We start from the raw sequence: 18597 nt of genomic DNA on the forward strand, positions 1-18597 counted from the left end.
GGCATGTCTCCACCCATTTGGGTGGGTCTTGATTAGTTTCTGAAGTCTTATAAAAGAGGAAATATTTTGGAGAATGGGAGATTCAGAGGGAGAGCAGAACAACATAGCCACGAGAAGCAGAGTCCACCAGCCAGTGACCTTTGGAGATGAAGAAGGAAAATGCCTCCCAGGGAGCTTCATGAAACAGGAAGACAGGAGAAGAAGCTAGCAGATGACACATGTTTGCATTGTGCCCTTCCAGATGAGAGAGGAACCCTGACTGTATTCATCACATGCTTTTCCAGATGAGAGAGAAACCGTGACTGTGTTTGTCATGTGCCTTCTCACTTGAGAGGGAAACCCTGAACTTCACTGGTCTTCTTGAACCAAGGTATCTTTCCCTGGATACCTTTGGACATTTCTATAGACTTGCTTTAATTGAGACTTTTTTTTTACCTTAGAACTGTAAACTAGCAACTTATTAAATTCCCCTTTTGAAAAACCATCCTGTTTCTGGTATATTGCATTCTGGCAGCTAGCAAACTAGAACACATGCAAATAATAACCAAAAGATATGTAGAGTGGCTTTGTTTTCAGAATAAAAATTAAGTCAAATAAGGTTACAAGAAGGACATTATATATATATGGCTAAAAAGGTCAATCCATCAAGAAGATACAACGATTATAAACATATAAATGTTAAAAACAAAGTTCTAAAATATATGAAGCAAAATTTGACAGAACTAAAGGGATAAACACACAATTCTACAGTAATAGTTGGAAAATTCAGTATCCCATTTTCAATAATTGATAGAACAATAAGACAGAAGTTTACAGTTCTAAGTCTGTGAAAATATTCAAATTAAGGCAATGCTATGAAAATGTCCAATCTAAGGCATCGAGGTAAAGATACTTGGTTGAAGAAGGCTAATGATGTTCAGGTTTTCTCTCAGCTGGAAGGGCACATGGCACCATCTTCTAGCTTTCTCCCCAGGAGTCTTCAATGGCTTCCCCAGGGCTCTGTCCCTTCTGGTGGCTCTCATAGCTCTTTCCAAATTGGTTCCCTCTTAAAGGGCTCCGGTAAGCAATTCCACAGAAATTGACCACTTGTTAGATCACAATGAAAATTCCCACTGAATTAAAGAATTGTTACCCTACAGAACACGTTCTTCATATCATTTAAATAGACTAGAGACCATTGAGAAAAAGTCATTTTAAGTGTTCCCTATATTTGAAATCTGAAAGGTGCACTACTAAATATTGTTGTAAAGAGGAAATCACAATGGAAATGATAAAATGTTTAGAATGGAACAAGAACATGAAAACTTATGAGATAAAGCTAAGTTAATACTTAGAGGGAAATTTAAATTTTAAATGGAGTGATCAAAATACAAGAAAGACTGAAGATAATTAAGTACTCATCTCAGGAATGTAGAAAAAAGAATAATAAACTGAAGAAAACCTGAGAGCAGGAAAATCATAGTATATGAGCAGAAATGAATGAAACAGAAAATTAAAACCCAGTTGACAAAATCATGATAAGCTTGTTCTCAGGAAGACTAATAAAGAAGAAAACTTGATAGCAAGCCTGATAAGAGAAAAAAAGCACAAATAAAAATTAAAGTTCTAAAGGGAGATATGATACAGAAAAGGGGGAGATTTTTTCGAAGCCCCAAAGAATACAAGGGTGATTGAAAACTTAGATGCATTTTTATAGGAAAAGATGAATTACTTAAATTGGCTGAAGAAGAAATCAAAACTCAGATAAAGTCATAACCATTAAATAAATTGAACTGTAGCCTGTCTGCTTCCTGCCCTGGATACAGTCAGTTACAGAGGTGAGTTTTACTGACTTCAGAAAACAGAAAATAACTGTCTTAACTCATTTCACAGAAGGGAATGAATCACTCATGAGACTAGTACAGCCTTGATTCTAGAGCCAGAAGTAGGCAAAGCAATGTGTCCCTGGCCCCTAAGCACTGCCCCACACAGAGGACACCCAACACTTTGGCTTGGTCAGGTGGACACCAACAGTCCAAAATAAAACAATCAAAACTCCAACCCTGCTGGGTATTAAAAAACAGAACCTCATAGCTAAACAATAATTCATTAGCAGAATTCCCTGTCTTTACAGGTTAAAAGAGGAAACTAATCATGTCAGTAGATGCAGGGAAAAATATCATTGATGTCAACTTTCATTCATAATAAAAGCATCTTATCATACTAAAAATCAATAGGACTTTAAAAAAAACTCGTAAAGATTATTTCCAAAAAACCCAGAGTAAGGAGGGTGATAGCTAAAGGGTCCTTTGGGGGCGGTAGGTGTGGGGGGATGAAAGTGTTTTCAAATTGACTGTAATGATCATTGCACATATCTGTGAGTATATTAAAAGCCATTGAATTGCATACTTTAAATGGATGAATTGTATGTGAATTATACTTCAAGAAAGCTGCTATTTAAAAAACTCATAGCAAGCCTCATAAATAATAGTGAAATATTAGAAACATTATCATTAAAAAACAAGGAAGCCTAATGTGCTGGTTTGAAATTGTTAGGTACCCCAGAAAAGCCAATCTCTAATCCTGATTCAGTACTGCGGAGTGGGATCTTTGGTTAGGTTGTTTCCATGGAGATGTGAAATGCCCAATTGTGGAGATGCTCAACTGTGGGTAGGACCTTTTGATTAGATGGAGATGAGACTCCACCCACTCAAGGTGCTTAGTTTACTGGAATCCTTAAAAGAGCTCACAGAGAAAGAGGTCTGAGTCAACAGGGATGCAGACATTTAGAGATTCAGGGAGTGCTGACAGACATAGCCCTGGTGCTAAGCAAGGACTCACAGAAATAGCTGGAACATGAAGAGAAGAAATCTCCAGCCCAGGGAGAGGCTAAGCTCAGAGATGAAATCCAGAGTTTGCCCCAGAGCAGCTATAGTATGGCCCAACAGATGCTTAGAGAGGAAGCCACTGGCATCAGAAGCTGGAAGCAACGGAACCAGGAAGGAGGATCAGCAGACACCAGCCACATGCCTTCCCATGTAACAGGCATCAGCCTTACTTCAGTCAAAGTTTCATTCTCTGGATGCCTTAATTTGGACATTTCTGTGGCCTTAGAGCTGTAAACTTGTAACTTAATAAATTCCCTTTATAAAAGCCATCCCATTTCTGGAATATTGCATTCTGGCAGCATTAGCAAACTAAAGTACCTAGTATTCAGGCATTATAAGTCAGTGTTATGAAGTGAGGGAGAAAGTCTGGAAAGAATTAGACAAACTTGTTATTATTTGCAAGTGATTTGATCGTTCATATAGAAAAATCCAAGATAATCTGTTAGAAATAATGAGAGACTTCACTAATATCACTGAACCCAAGATTGAAGTACAAAAATCAGTAGCTTTCCTATATAACATTATTCATTTAAATAAGAAAACTCTCATTCATTGTAGCAACACAATATGTTATAAGGTACCCAGGAATAAATCTAACAAAAATTATGTCAGACTTGTATGGGGATAATAACATAATGTTAGTGAAGGACCTCAGAGTAGGGCTGAAGATGTGGAGAGATGCATTATAAATGGGAAGGCTTGAAATGATAAATGTGTCAGTTCTCCCAGTCTAGTCTGTGAATTCAGTGCAATCCAGATCAGATCCCAACAGGACTACACTTGGAATTTAGCATATTGATTCCAATATGGAGCTAATGTCCAAGAACAGTCAAGAGCAAGAAGGGAAAGTTTCCCCTGCATACATCAAGACATTTTTTAAAGCTAAGTAATGAAGATGGTGTGTTTCATATATATATATATATATATGTATATATAAACACAAAACATCAAGTGAACAGACCAGGGAGCCCGAACATAGAGATTTATGGCAGCAAGATGGCATTATCATTCCATAGGGGAAAGATGATGTGTTAAAAAAAATGGGTCTGGGAAAATTGGCCGTATGGAGAAAAATGGACTCTGACCTCACCGCCATGCATACGTAAAACAACAGACTCCAGTTGGAATAGACACCTAAATATGAAAACTGAAACTTTAAAGGTATCTGAGGAAAGTATTTATGACCTTGGAATAGGGAAGGGTATCTTAAGCTATGAACAGTAGGGACCATAAAGGAAAAGACTACTAAAATTTATTAGCTAAACTTCTTTATAATGCAAAAATAAGTTTAAAACAGACAGAAGGCATGAAGACATTATTTACAGCAGGCATTTCAGATGGATGCATATATGCAAGGGTAAGTTAGGAAGTTTTGCAGAGCGAGTGAGGAGACCCCCAAGAGCACGGGTCCCGGCGGTGAAGAGGACGAGACTGGGAAACAGTGAAGGTGTGAGGACTGGGGGTGCATGTGCTGCTGCTGAGGTGAGATCCAGCCACTTGGGACCCTGAATAAAAACTGGAAACCTCTGAAGTATCTGTCAGGATGCACCAGTAAATTGAAGGAAAACTATGCATTGGTTTACAGGAAAAAGTAGATTTATATGTATCGAAATGGATAAACTACAGAGATATAATATGGAATACAAACAGCTGCAGGGTGCGCACAGTTTGAGCCCATCCTCAGTGTCTGGAGGTGCCTGCTGCATTTTCCTGCAGACAGGACGTGTCATGTATCCTCACCAGGCACTGGGGTGAGCAAGATGGTGTAGAACTTCCCAAAGGACCCTGACGCACACATGACCCGAGAGAAACAGTTTTCCTTTTGAGTGTGGACTTACAAGTGTGTGTTATTTGATCCTCCTGTACTTGCCCAAAAACAGCCACAGAAGAGAGTGGTGTTCTATGCAGCAGGGATTGCACCTAGTGTCCTTGCCCTTCAGGCTGATGTGGGGCCCTCAGGGAGGCCCAGTTCCCTCAACAGTCAACAGCCAGAGGGCAGCTCTGGGCCTGACAACTCCTGTGCTCAGTGCTGCCTCTGAGCTGCCCTGGGCACCACTGCCCCCTTTTCCTGTGTGGAACAGCCCCTTGTTCCCGGCTGACACCTGAGCTGTACTCACCTTTGCAGGTCTAAACAGCTTTGCTGCTGGCACTTGTGGAAGTTTTCTGGGGGCCACAGAGGCAGCAAACCTGGGCCACAGGCATGTGGGTCCATGTGTGCCAGGTGGAGGTGGCCTTGCAGGCATGTGGGTGCTTATGTATCAGGTGCAGGTGTGTGGTTGTGTGTGTGCCAGGTGCAGCCACCCTGCAGGCATGTGGTGCATGTGCTGGGTGCAGATGTGTGGGTGCATGTGTGCCTGGTGGAAGCGGCCATGCAGGCGTGTAGGTACATGTGTGCAGGGTGCAGGTGGCCATACAGGCATGTGGGTGTGTGTGTTGGGTGCAGGTGTGTGGTGGGTGTGTGCCAGGTGTAGGTAGCCCTGTGGGCATGTAGGTGCATGTGCTGGGTACAGGTGTGTAGGTGTGTGTGTGCTGGGTGCAAGTGGCCCTGTAGGCATGTGGGTACATTTGTGTTGGGTGAGGTGTGTGCCAGGTGCAGGTGTGTGCTGGGTGCTTGTGCTGGGTGCAAGTGTGTGGGTGTGTGTGCCAGGTGCTGGTGTGTGCTGGGTGCAGGCGTGTGGATGCTTGTGTGGGGTACAGGTGGTCCTGCAGGCCTGTGGGTGTACGTGTGTGCCTGGTGCAGGCAGCGTACATGTGTGTGGGTGCATATGCCAGATGCAGGCTGCTATGCAGGCATGTGGGTGTGTGTACTGAGTGTGGGCATTTGGGTGCTTGTGTGCCAGCGGTAGGCATCTACCTGCTGCTCCGTCTGCCCCACAGATCCTGACCAGGGAGGACTGGAATGTGGTGATGTACCATGGGGAGTCACAAGGCGGAGTCAGCAAAGGCATGTTCTCATCCTTTTACTTCATTGTCCTGACTCTGTTTGGAAATTGTATCCTTCTCTGGGAAGTTAATGGGCCTTGAGCTTTCTCCAGGAGCATAGGGTGAGGAGGCGAGCAGACTGAACCAGAGAGGCTCTTAGGAATGTGAGCCTGGAGAGCTGGGAGGGGGAGATGGTCTTTGCAGACCAGGAAGGGCACATGGTCTGAGCATGGGGAGCCAGTGGCAAATGATGGGGCCTGGCATAGTGAGGCTGCAGGCACTTTGGTCACCAACAGCAGCAGTTGGCTTGTTTTTTAAACTGGAATATAGTTGATCCATTAATTTCTGGCATTAGTCTTAGAAAACCTTCTGCTGCGGATAAATGTAAAGGTGCATGTAGGAGAATGACAGGGTCAGGCTGGGGGACCCAGCAGGGCAGGAGAGGCGGGTGGGCAGCAGTGTTTTGGGCACCCACAGGAGTGGATCTGCAGCGAGAGTCGGCACCTAGTCCCTGGAGGCTGTTAAAGCAGATGCTCCAGCCCCAACCCAGGGCCCAGGCAGGAACATTCCTGCAGAGCCCAGGTATTGTGCTGCTGGCTGCAGCCAAGAAAGTCCTAAGCTGTGGCCCATGTGCCCTGCTGTCATCTCTGAGGAAGGAGCATGTTGAGCAGCCTGCTGGCCCCTGGCCTGCCCATTCTCCCCATCTGTCCTGCCTGGTCTTCCTGTCTGTCCTACCCACTCTCCCTGTCTTGTCTGTTCTCCCTGTCTTGCCCGCTTGCGCTCCCTGCCTGTTCTCCCTGTCTGTCCTGCACGCTCACTCCCATCTGTGGCCCATGACCTGGCTCATGTACTCTGCTTCTGTCTGCCTGTCTGCTCCCCTGACCTGTCACAGGCAGTGGCCCCTCATCTCCCACACCCTGTGCTGTGGCCGCAGACAGGTCCTCAGTCACACGCACAGACCCTGGTCCCCAGGGAGAGGTCTACTTCCCCCTGGGAGGCTGAGACCCAAGGGTGGGGACTCAGTGGTGGCCACAGACATTCCCCTAAACATATACCAGCTTGTGCTCTCCAAAATGAGGCACTACCTCCCTGAGACAGAGGCCGGGCCCCTCCCAACCCTAGTCTCTCCTGCTGCCCGGTGTGTGCCTCTGGTCATCCCCAATGACTATGCCCTCCCTCCTTAAGTCTGTGCCTTGTGCCGGGGTGTCCTGTCCTCTGGGCTCTGCTGACACCCTGAGCACACTTACCTGTGGTGGACCCCTGGGATGGAGCTCACCTGAATCCAACTGGGGGGAGCACCCACCTACCCCAGCCCGAGGCTTCTCTGCCCAGCAGGGTTATCACCTTGTCCTTGCCCGCAGCCACTGGGACAGTGGCTCTAGTTACTACAGTTCTACAGAGCACAAGGTTCTCAGCTGGGTGGCGGCCCCCAGGACCGTCTGGAGATGGGGTAGTGAGTGCACCTCCCCTCAAGTGGGTGGAGGCCAAAGGTGTTGCCTGGCACCTTGCAGTGCCCAGGATGGCCCTGCAGAGATTTCCTGGCCCATAAGGAGCCATGCTGGCCTGAGAGCCCTGGAACCAAGAGATAACTAGGAGGCAGCCCTGGGCGCCCTGGGCAGATGGGCAGGTGGGCAGGAATGGGGCTGGGCGCAGCTGGGGTGGCTCTTCAGGGCCCTGCTTTAGGGCCCAGATTGAGGGGATGCTGCCAGTCAGTGGTAGCATGAGCTGTGGGAAAAGTCACTTCCCAGGGTAGGACAGGAGAGCCTTGTGCAAGGAGAGGCCTGTGACAGCACAAGGGCACCCTGGAGAGATTCAGAGGGCCAGGCTGGGGAGGAGGTGGCCTCGAGTGGTCCTGCAGGGGTGGGGGCAGCCCTTCCTTGGGGTTCTGATGGGGCTCTCAGAGCCCTGGGTGTGGTGCTGGGCACTCAGCGGACTCAGAGCTGCTTCTACCACAGAGAGGGAGGGACCCAAGCCTAGCCAAGGGCTGGAGCCCATGGTGACGGAGCCCCCTGGAGACTGCCAAGGCAGGGGGCATTTGTGGGGAGGAGCGGGAACAGATGCAGGAGCAGATGTGAGCAGAGCACAAGCCCTCATGAGGGGCAACAGGTGTGGGTGTACCTAGCACAACCCCAGAGCTCAGGCTGAAGAGCTTGGGCTTAGGGGCAGTAGAGGAGGGTGGATGGTCCGGGACTGAGTGGAGGGGAGACTGGGAAGACTGTGAGAAGAGAGCTTGGCAGTGAGCAGAGTCTGGGAGCCTGGTGGGTCCTGGAGGCCAGGCTGGCCTGTGTTCAGGGGAGCGACAGGGCCTGAGGGGCCAGATGGATCTGGGTGGGCAGGCGGATGCCAAGGGCTGACGGACCTGTTATCCAAGGGGGTCCGGGGCTCAGCTGGCGGGGAGGATGTGGGGGCCGAGTTCCCTTCCTTAGCTGGGGCCAACCAGACACCCTGCTGAATGTCTTCCTGGCCATCGCGGTGGACAATCTTGCCAATGCCCAGGAGCTAACCAAGGTATGTGGGCAGGAGGCCACCTTCAGCCCCATGCTGGGCAGGGAGGGGAGGGGAGGCCCACATCGCTCTGGTGAGGCCTGTGGAGCCTAAGGAGCTGCCGGCCTGGGTGCAGCCTCGGGCCACCTGTCTAGGGGAGTCCCTGAGCATCTGGGCAGGTAGAGGTCAGTCTGCCACGTGGAGTGTGCAGGGAGAGAGCAGAGGCAGCTTGGAGAGACCTATGCCAGGAACGCTGAGGGAAACCTGGGCAGATGGCCCCAAGACATCCCTGCCTGGGAGAGTGGCCTGGAAGGCAGGATAGAGTGTGGGGACCCAGAGGGGCTGTGTCACCTGGAGGGAGCCCTTGCAGCCTCAGGACTGAGGCTTCATTCAGGATAGCTGTGTGAGGAAGGGGGAGTCAGACACGAGAGGGATGGGTTAGCTGCGCTCTAGTGGAATTCCAGGTCTAAAGGCCCTAAAGGCAGAGCAAGGACACCAGTGGTCATCTCTGGTCAGTGAGGGGAAACTTGTGGTCATAAGGGCAAAGGGCCACCTGCTGCACCCTGGGCTGTGGGGTGGTGCCTCTATGTTCTCCCCTCCACAGACACTATCCACTCTTCATCTCTGGTCCAGGCCCAATGGGAGATAGGATAACACATGTGGCCCCTCTGTGACTTCCCTGCTGGGGACATGGCTTCTCACTGCTTGGCCCTCCCCTGTGGTGCTGAGCACAGCGCAGCCGGCATCTCACTGCTTTGTGACCTCCAGCCCAGGCTCCCCTCCTTGTGCTTTGGCCTCTTGTGGGCTGCAGCTGCCCGAGCTGTGCTTTTGCTCTGCAACCCGGCTGTCACCTGCTGCCTGTGTATGTGCCCTACACTGTGTGGCTCCCACCCCACCCCACGCCACACTGTGTATGCCCCTGAGCTCTGCCTGGGCCCCACCCCTGCACTGTGTGCACCCCAGAGTTCCGCCTGCAACCCACCCCCATACAGTGCCCGCCCCCGAGCTCTGCCAGCACTCACTGTCCCTGCACCAATGTCTGCGTGATTTTCTGTTGCCACATGTATGCCCCCACAGGAGTTTGTAGCACAGTTCAGCAGTCCTGTCCCTGACCCAGGCCCTCCCTGACAGAAGATCCAGAAGCCTGGAGCCAGGAAGGTGGAGGCATAGGTACCTCTTGGAGCTATGCTGGGTAGAAAGCCCCCCATCATCCGCAGTGACCTGAGTGTTTCTTGTGCCTTCATTGTCCTTAGGCACTCACCAGCCCTTGGTTTCTGCCCAGCCTTCCTTTTCCACCCTGGTCCTTGGCCTGATCCATGGTGGTGCCTGTGAGTCCAGCTTTCTTCCTTGCTCAGGCTTCCCACTTCTGAGAACTGGGCCAGACTGGACCTCTACTGAGCCCCAGGCAGGGCTGGAGAGTTGTGGCAGTGTTGGGAGAGCTCTGTGGTGTCAAGGTTTCCTGGGCAGGGGCCAGGCCTGAGGACACCGTGAACTTGGCTATCTGCCCCACAGCCATCAGGGGCATGTCTGCTTGAGCTTTGAGGCGCTCATGGTTTCTTTGAGGTCTGCTATGGGTGAGAACCTTGTTTATGGGAACAGACATGCCTGATGCAGCCCAACCTTCAGGCTAACTGCCCTTGTTTGAGAATTCCCTTTCCTGGGGAGTTAGGATGGGAGGAGGCCGAGCTGGCTGGCTGCAGGCAATTGCTGAGTGGCCATGAGTCCAAAGGCCACCACTTGACTGTCCCCTTCTTTATACCCTCAAAAACATCTTACAGCATTATTTATTCATTGAAATGAGTCAGTTCAAGTTTAGGACTTGTTTGTAGAACTTTTGGGGGAACTTCAGGAGACCCCTTGGAGTGACTGGGGAAGTCCCCTGCCCAGAGGGTCATAAACTAGGACAAATTCCATAGCTCTGAGGAGGGACCCTGGGTCCTGGGCTTTTGTGGTATGTCCAGTTTTATCTCCTCTCTGGTCCTGAAGCCTGAAGGTCTTTTCACAGCAGTGGTAGAGTGGAAGGTAGCCAGCAGGTGGCTTAGTTCTAGCCATCTTCGTGTACCTGAATGCAGATTTGAGGACATTAGGGACTGTGTGCTGGGGTGCCCAGAGGCACCCGCGGTCCTGGGCCACCATGTCTACGTAGGAGGAAATGCAGTAGCCCCAGCAGCCAGACAGGCAGCGTGGAATCCTTAGCTTTTCACCTGGAGCCATGGACACTCAGAGCTCTTGTCTCCAGGCCCTGGGAGCATAGCCTATGGGTTCCACTTAGCAACTTGTGGGTCAGACGAGAGGGTCTGTCGAGGAGCCATCTGTTCCCCTCCTTGCACATGCGCACACACCTAGCCTCTACAGTGGAGAGCCTTGGGGGGGGGGGCAGGCCAGGTGGGGAAGCCCAGAAGCAGTGCTGGCCCCGCTGGAGACACCTCAGCAACTGGGCCAGGGGTGTGTAGGTTCTAGAGCCTGCCCTCTGTCCTCGGGGTTCCTGCTCTGCAGATGAGGCCAGCATAAGGACAACACGCCCACTCTTGTGAGGAGCAAGTGGAATGGAAGGAGAGAAGAATTTGGATTTCGGCAAGTTGAGTCTGAAGTGCTGAGGGACAAACAAGCAGAAATGTCCAGTCTGAGTTGGGCAACTGGGTCTGGAGCTCAGGAGGATCAGGGCACACGTCTGCATTGGGGGTCAACCTGGGAGTGCCTGTGCCCAGAAAGAGCAGGAGGGTGCCAAGGGAGCTTCTTGGGGGCCTCCCCTTCGTGCAGTGGACAAGGAAAGGGGATACCCAGAGGGCTGCCTGCTGCAAGGTGTGGGGGGCTCCAGGAAGGAGATGCAATGGCATCAGAGTGAACGCAGGGCTTGGTGGCCACTAGAAACTTCTGTACCTTCAAACAGAATGAAGAGGAGATGGAAGAGGCAGCCAATTAGAAGCTTGCTCTGCAGAAGGCCAAAGAAGTGGCTGAAGTCAGCCCCATGTCTGCCGCCAATCTCTCCATTGCCGCGTAAGGCTCTGAGATGGGGGTGGGAGAGGGGCTGCCGCAGCATCCCAGGCCTGGATCCTCACCAGGGCATCCCTTCTGGAGGTTTCCATAGAGGTCCCCAGCCTTAGCTTTAGCTTGTGAGGACATGGCCCTTCCCCAGGAGCTGTGAACCCTGAGGTGGCTGTAGGAAGAGGGGAGCCGTTGAGCAAAGGGTAGGCCAGGGCCTACTGTGGCAGTCTTTTGGCTGGGCAGCCTCAGGGTAGTCGAGGCCCCTGCAGCTGCCCCTGGTGGCATGAAGCTGAGGCAGGGAGTCTGCTTTAGACAAGCTCTCAGGGGACTGTAGGTGGTGTCTTGGCAGCCTGACAGTCTTGCTACAGCTTCCAAAGATGTCTCTGCACGGTTCCAGTGTTGGGTCAGAGGCCACAGGAAGACAGGTGACGGGCAGCCCCCTGACCAGGAAAGGTGGGGGCAGGCAGGGGCTTCCATGGGACAGAATCCAGGCTTCAGTGCTCAGCAGAGCCCAGCCACACTGTAGTCACTTTCCTTTAGGTGTTCAGGGTTTCCCTGGGCCGAGCACCACAGAGGGCTGGGGCAGATGATCCCAGGGAAGACAACGTGTGGAAGGAGGCAAGGGACTCTGGCATGGCCTGGCTGCGGTGCACCTCCAGGGCACAGAGCCTGGTCTACTCACAGAGGTGCTACACCTGGGCAGGCGCTAAGGCCCCTGCCAGCATCATGAGCACTGTGTGCTCATCAACCCCACCCTGTAGCCAGCCACCCTCTCTTTAGTGACAAAAGTCACTAGACCATGAGTGACTTTTGTGCCAGGAGTGTGTGCGCAGTATGTGTGCACTGAGTGTGTGTGATGGCACGTGGGGGGTCTGTGGGGGTCTAGGACTCGTGTGTCCTTGGCATGTGCTGAGAATGTGTGTCTGTGTGGTGGCCAGTTCTTGTCTATTGTCGGGGGTGTTTGCAGGGCCCACAGCCCTGTCTCCAGGCCAAGCAGGTGGGCTCTTGGGGTAGGCCAGGCGCGGGAGGGGCTGCAGGAGAGTTGGCCTGGGGGGCCTGCGGGTGGGCCCATGGCTTTGTGGTGTTGTCCAGGTGCTTTGTTGGTCAGTTTGAGTCTATGGTTGGTTGGTTATTTCGTCACTTCAATTTGGCCACCTGCCCCTGGGGTTGCACTCATCTCGGGACGCCCCATGTTAGCCCCAGTCTCTTAAGCACTGAAAGCCAGGGTGGTGGCCTGTGAGAGGAGAGGACAGGCCCATGAGTGTGATTTGTTCGGCCCCATGCAAGCCATGGGGGCCCTGCTGCTGGCCTCGTCCTGGGGTGTGTCCACTTCCCTGTGGCCCTAGTGTCCTGAGAAGAGAGACTGCGGCCCCAGTCCTGAGCTGGCTGGACATTGGGCTGTCCTGTGGAAGGGGGTCTGGGGCCCCCCTGGCCTTCTCCCCACCCTCCTCGAGAGGCATCAGCCGTGAGTGTGCGGGAGACGGGGTCCGTGTGGGAATCCCGCTTGTGTTGGCCGAGGCCGTGGCCCCTGCTTTGCTTAAACCTGCCCTCGGCTCACAGCTACTAAGGCACATGGGAAGAGCATAGGCTTGACATGTCCTCCCGGCTCTCACTGTGTCAACACCCCAACCTCTGTGCACATGCACACATGCTGACAACTTGTACACAAACACATGTATTTTCACACACTTGCATGCACATATGCTCACAGTGCTCACATACACTCACACATGCACACACATCCTCACATGTACTTTCTTATATCCTCACATCCACAGCCACTTCACAAACACACAAACATGCACACACTCACCCACAACACACTCATACCCATACATACCTTCTTACACCCTCACAAGCTACATGGTCACTCACACCCATGATGCTCTTATACACTCACATACCTTCTCACTCACACTCAGTATGCCCTCACACATAACTCTTATACACTTTGCTTCACATACACACTTGCACATACACAGCACACCTGCACATACATAGCACACTTGCACTCACACATACCCTCTCATACACTCACACTCACATCCACACAAACACTCACACACATGCCTGTTTGCGCCCAGGGCCTATGGGCAGGGGAGCTGCTTCTAGCTCCTTACAGATACACGTGGACTTCAGCCTTGAGAAGGAGTGACTTGAAACGGAGCTGGTCCTTTGTCAGGGGTGTGGAATTGTAGTGAAATGACTGTAGAGGGACACTCGGCTTTTCTTGGTTTGGAAAAGCTTCCAGAAAGTCATGTGGAAATGGCTGGAGTCACACCCAAAGGGAAAGTGGGTCTGCAAGAGCCTCTTTTCCGCTGGGAAGTGTCAGAGGGAGCTAGAAGCAGCTGAGTCTACACTCTGCGAGCAGGGAGGTGGGGAGAGGGCACTCCACCAGGAGGCAGGTGGGCCAGCAGCCAGGCTAGCAAAACTCCTCAGGTAAGGACCCACACACTACTTTGCCTGGCCCCCAGACTGGGCTCCTCTGTTCTGTACAGACTTGCGAGGTGCTGCCCACCGACATACCCTGCAGCCCAGACTTCTCTGAGAAGAGGCCAGGGTCGGTGCTCATTAGCCTCGGAGGGGCCGGCTGGAGGCCCAGCTCGTCCCAGCCCTCTGCAGGTCACCTGTGGCCTCCTTGGGCTGTGGCTCTGCCTTGTTGACCGGTGTGGCCAGGCCTGGCTAGACCACACATCTCCGTCAGGTAGGTGTCTTCCCTTTCGCCTGAACCCGGCTCCATGACTGCCTCACTGAGGGGCCCTGAGCAGATATCCCCTCTGTAGGCTCAGTCCCCTGCTCTGTAAAATGGGGACAGCAGTAGTGCCTGAGGCTCAGGGTTGCTGCAAGGGTTGGGTGAAGGGAGGTGCAGGGAGGTGAGGCCTGTGTGCCAGTTGGGAGAGTTCCTCACTAGGCTGAAGGCTGTGATGCTGGCCAAAAGGGGGTCGTGGGCTGGGGTTGTCTACCTGGGTGGCTTATTCAATAGGAGCCAGATGCCAAAGGCTTCCCCTGGCCACTGGGGCTGTGGAGGCCACATGGGCTGGGGGAGGGGGTAAGGGCCTTTACTAGCCTGAAAGTGGGGCTGACCTGGTGTTGCTGGCTCTATGTGGGCCAAAGAAAGGGGGCATCGGTGGCCAAGAGGGGCACATCCATGTCCCCATCCCTGCCCTAGTCCCAATGCTGGCTCCTGAAAGTGGTGGCTGCCAGGCAGTGCTGAGTACCCTGGTACACCACGTACCTTGCGTTGGCTCTACTGGGACTGGCTGTCCTGGCTTCCTTCACATCAGGACGTATCTCTTTGACCCTCTCACAAATGCCTTCCTGCTTCTGGCTTGTGGCTTTTTTCCTGGGGGTGGATATGGGGGAGTGCCTTTTGGAGAAATGGCTACATCTTTGGGCCCTTCCACTCAGGTACCCCTGGCAGGCTGGGATAGTGCTGATGCCTCCTGCCTCTCCATCATTCTGCCTCATTTGAATGGTGCTCTCCCTCCTTCCCCCCTTTTGTCTTTTCTGGCTGAGGGTGCGAGTCCTGGAAGCCAGTCTGTGCCATCTTGCTGGTGCCTGCTGTCCCCACAACCTGCACCCACCAAGGCAGGCAGTCAGTCTGGGGGGGGGGGGGGGCGGGGTGAGGGACTCCATGAAGGGAGTGGAGCTCTGGGTGGGCCTCTCTAGATCTTCTTCTGCCTCGACTCTGAGGAGGGGGTCTTGAGCGCTCCTGCTGCCCCTCCTCCCTCCTTTCCTGGCATCACCCTCCATCCCTCCATTGCTGTGTGTCCACCTGCGGCTTTCTCTACGCTAGGCAGAGCGGCGGGGCAGCTGACAGGCACAGGTGCCCGTCGCTCACCTGTTGTCCTCCCCACAGCTGGCAGCAGAACTTGGCCAAGGCACACTACGTGTGGGAACAGTGCGCCAGCCAGCTACGGCTGCAGAACATGCGCGCCAGCTGCGAGGCGCTCTACAGAGAGCTGGACGGTGAGGAGCGGCTGCGCTTGGCCACCATGCTCCACCTGCGGCCCAACATGAAGACGCACCTGGACCGGCCCCTGGTGGTGGAGCCCGGCCGCGACGGCCCGCGCGCTCCCACGGGGGTCACGGTCCGGCCTGGTGCCGATGGCTCCGACGCTGCCGAGCCCGGCCGCCGTGCATCCCGGCGGACCCACCCCGCAGGCCCCACCGCCACCACGACAAGGACAAGGCCCCGACCCCCGCGGCGGGGGAGCAGGAGCGCAGGGAAGGCCCCAGGGCGGAGGGCGGAGGGCGGGGAGCCTGGTGCCCGGGAGGAGCAGCCTTGGCCACGCCGCAGCCACAGCAAGGAGGCCGCGGGCTCCCGCGACGGCATGGGTGAGCGTGCGTGTTGCTCGGGCCCGGGCCCGGAGGGCGGCTGGCGCCACCACCGTAGGGGCTCTCCGGAGAAAGCGCCCAAAAAGGAACCGCGGTGCCACCGCACCCACCGGCACGCGCCCGAGCGGGGCGAGGATGTCCCCGGTGCCCGGGCCAAGGCCGAGCGGTGGGCGTGGTACCGCGGCGGCTCGCGGAGGCGGAGAGCGCCGAGGAGCTCGCACGTGGCACCGGCCGGGGCACAAGGCGTTGTCTGCACATGACTCCTTGGAGAAGGAGGTCGCTGAGAAGGAAGGCGAGTCTCTGGGCAAGGAGCAGGACACCAGCCGGAACCATCAGCCCAGGTGAGCCCCTGGGCCCACAGGGACAAGTCGGGGAGACAGTGGGGCAGCTCGGGTGTGGTGTGGAGACCTACAGGCAGCCTGCCTTATCCCTTGCGGTGGTCAGCGGGTACCTTTCAGGGCTAAGGTATGGAGCTTGGCAGAAGGGTCTGATCATTGCAAGGAGTCCGGGAGGAAAAGAGGGCTTGTGGAGAGGTTGTTGGGACTGGCTTGGGAGACCCTGACTTGGGAATGGTAGGAGAGGAGAATAAAGTGGCCAGAAAGAAGAGAAAATGAGGAAACTCTGTGGAGGAGGGAGATGTGGGAAAGAAGTAGCCTGAGAGAGGCAGCCCTGGTGGGCTGGTCCTGGCTGTGAGCACTTTGGGTCAAGGAGGCCTGGCTAAGCCAGCCCTCCTTATAAGCCCCGTGCATAGCTGGGAGGTCAGTGCAAGGCCTAACCTGGGCTTTAGGAAGCATCAAACTCTAGGCGTCTTCATCCTGCAGACGGCTTTGCTGCTCACATGTGTGACTATGCCACTCTTGCCACCTTCCACATGCAAAGGCTCAGAAGTGCACAGATAAGAATTTTTTGAAATGCTAGAGGAGCAGAGGAGGTGGTCAGTGTTTTCTCAGTCTGGGTAGGGGACTAAGGAGCTGGGTTTGCAGACTGAACAGGAGTCTGGGGCAGTGTCAGACCCTGGGATGTCATTCTTGGTTGCAGGGAGCTGCACTGTGACGTGGAGGCCAGTGGGATGATGGGTGTGGGCCCTGTGCATGCACTGCCAAGCACCTCTCTCCAGAAGGTGGTGGAGCAACTGGAGGATGGTGACAATCAACGAAATGTCTCTCGGATGAGCAGCCAGCCCTCAGACCCGAGTACTACCACGCACACTCCAGTGATGCTGACAGGCCCTCCTGGAGAGAGCACGATTGTCCCCAGTGAGTGTCTCCCTGCTCTAGCAGGGCCCCTGTCCTCCTCCATTGGCAGCTGCCTGGGCACCCAGTGAACCGATGTGGTCACTCCCAGCTGGAGAGAAAGGCCTTTGCTGTCAATGCCTCTCCCTCTGTCCCTTGCTTCCAGCTGCCCAGAAGTAACTCAGGTTCTGTTCTTCTCTTCCCAAAAGATTTGTAGGTTACTGGCTAAGTGCCAGGTGCATGGTGAGGTGCTGGGGGACCAGCAGGAGGGAACAGTGGGTGCCAGGTCAGTGTCCAGTCTAGCGAGGATGCACCACAATCATAGGTCTTTAGAGTTGTGCTCTAGAGTTACAAGGTTGTCTAAAGTTGTAAAAAAAACCTTTTTTTCCTTCCCAAATAAATTTTTTTTTATTAGAGAACTTGACAGTATTCAGAAAGATTATGGAGAAAATACTGAGTTCCCATATACACACCCATATTTTTAAAAAATTATTGATTAATTTTTACACACAGACATTCCATACATAGTGTATAGTCAGTGGCTCACAATGTCATAATCACCATGATCATTTTTTAGAACATTTGCATCACTCCAGAGAAAGAAATAAAAAGAAAAATGAAAAAACTCATACATGCCATACACCTTATGCCTCCCTCTCATTGACCACTAGTATTTCCATTTACCCAATTTATTTTACCCTTTATCCCCAATTATTTATTTTTTCTTTTTATTTTTCTCACTGCCATTTTTAACATTTTGCATTATTGTAGTACCTTTGTTACAATTGATGAGAAAATATTATCATAATCACACTATCAAATATAGTTCATGGTTTAACATAGTTCACTGTTTGCATTGTCAGTTTAATGTATTTAAAAAAAATTTTATTCTAGTTGCATATGTACGACATAAAATTTCTTCTTTGATCGCGTTCAGATACGTAACTCAGTGCTGTTAACTATGCTCACATTGTTGTGCTGCCGTCACCACCATCTATAATCAAAACTTTCCATCATCCCAAATAAAAATTGTACATTTAAAGAAGTTTTTTTATTATGAAATAAAAGATTTATACAATTGAAAGAAAAAGCAATAATTTTCAAAGTACTCTTTAACAGTTATTTACATAACAGATTTCAGACTTTGTCATGGGCTACCATTCCACTATTTCAGATTTTTCCTTCCAGCTACTCCAAAACACTGGAAGCTAGAAGGAGTGTTAATGTAGTGATTCATCAGTGGTACGCATTTGTTAAATCCTGTTTTGTCTGTTATAACGCCTTCTCCTTTGATCCTTCTTCTAACCTATAGGGATGTTTAGGGAATGCCCGTTCTGACTTTTTCACATTGAGAAGGGGTATCAACACTGAAGGATAGGGGGATGTGATTAATTGATAATCTTGGAGAGCCTGGTCCCTCTGGGTTTCAGGATTTATGGTCTAGGAACCCTTTGGAAATTATGTGTTCCACGAAAGCAAATTTTGTGCATGAAACCTTTATAGAGTCTCAGTTTGCACTCTAGGTGTTCTTTTTTTTTTTTTTTCACATGGGCAGGCACTGGGAATCCAACCCAGGTCCTTGGGCATGGCAGGCAAGCACTCTTACCTGCTGAGCCACCGTGGCCCTCTAGGTGTTCTTAAGAGTTAACAGAAGTCATGTTGTTTGGCAAACCATGGCAGTTAACACTGTCTAACTGAAGCTTGCAGAAGGGTAGCCTCTGGAATAGCCTCTCAACTCTATTTGATCTCTTAGCCACTGATGCCTGATT

General features: G+C 52.1%; 1 pseudogene across 1 annotated transcript in view; it reads left to right on the top strand.

The window, feature by feature from the left end:
- Positions 1–17629, top strand: part of LOC143666149 (voltage-dependent N-type calcium channel subunit alpha-1B-like) — an 81428-nt pseudogene extending 63799 nt beyond the window's left edge. Inside the window, exons 13-16 of the transcript XR_013167415.1 lie at positions 5745–5859; positions 8230–8297; positions 11164–11270; positions 15118–17629. The product of XR_013167415.1 is annotated as a voltage-dependent N-type calcium channel subunit alpha-1B-like (transcript). The remainder of the gene's footprint in view (positions 1–5744; positions 5860–8229; positions 8298–11163; positions 11271–15117) is intronic.
- Positions 17630–18597: the final 968 nt, after the last annotated feature.

Source organism: Tamandua tetradactyla, chromosome 22 (genome assembly GCF_023851605.1).
Source record: "Tamandua tetradactyla isolate mTamTet1 chromosome 22, mTamTet1.pri, whole genome shotgun sequence".
Lineage (NCBI taxonomy): Eukaryota > Metazoa > Chordata > Mammalia > Pilosa > Myrmecophagidae > Tamandua > Tamandua tetradactyla.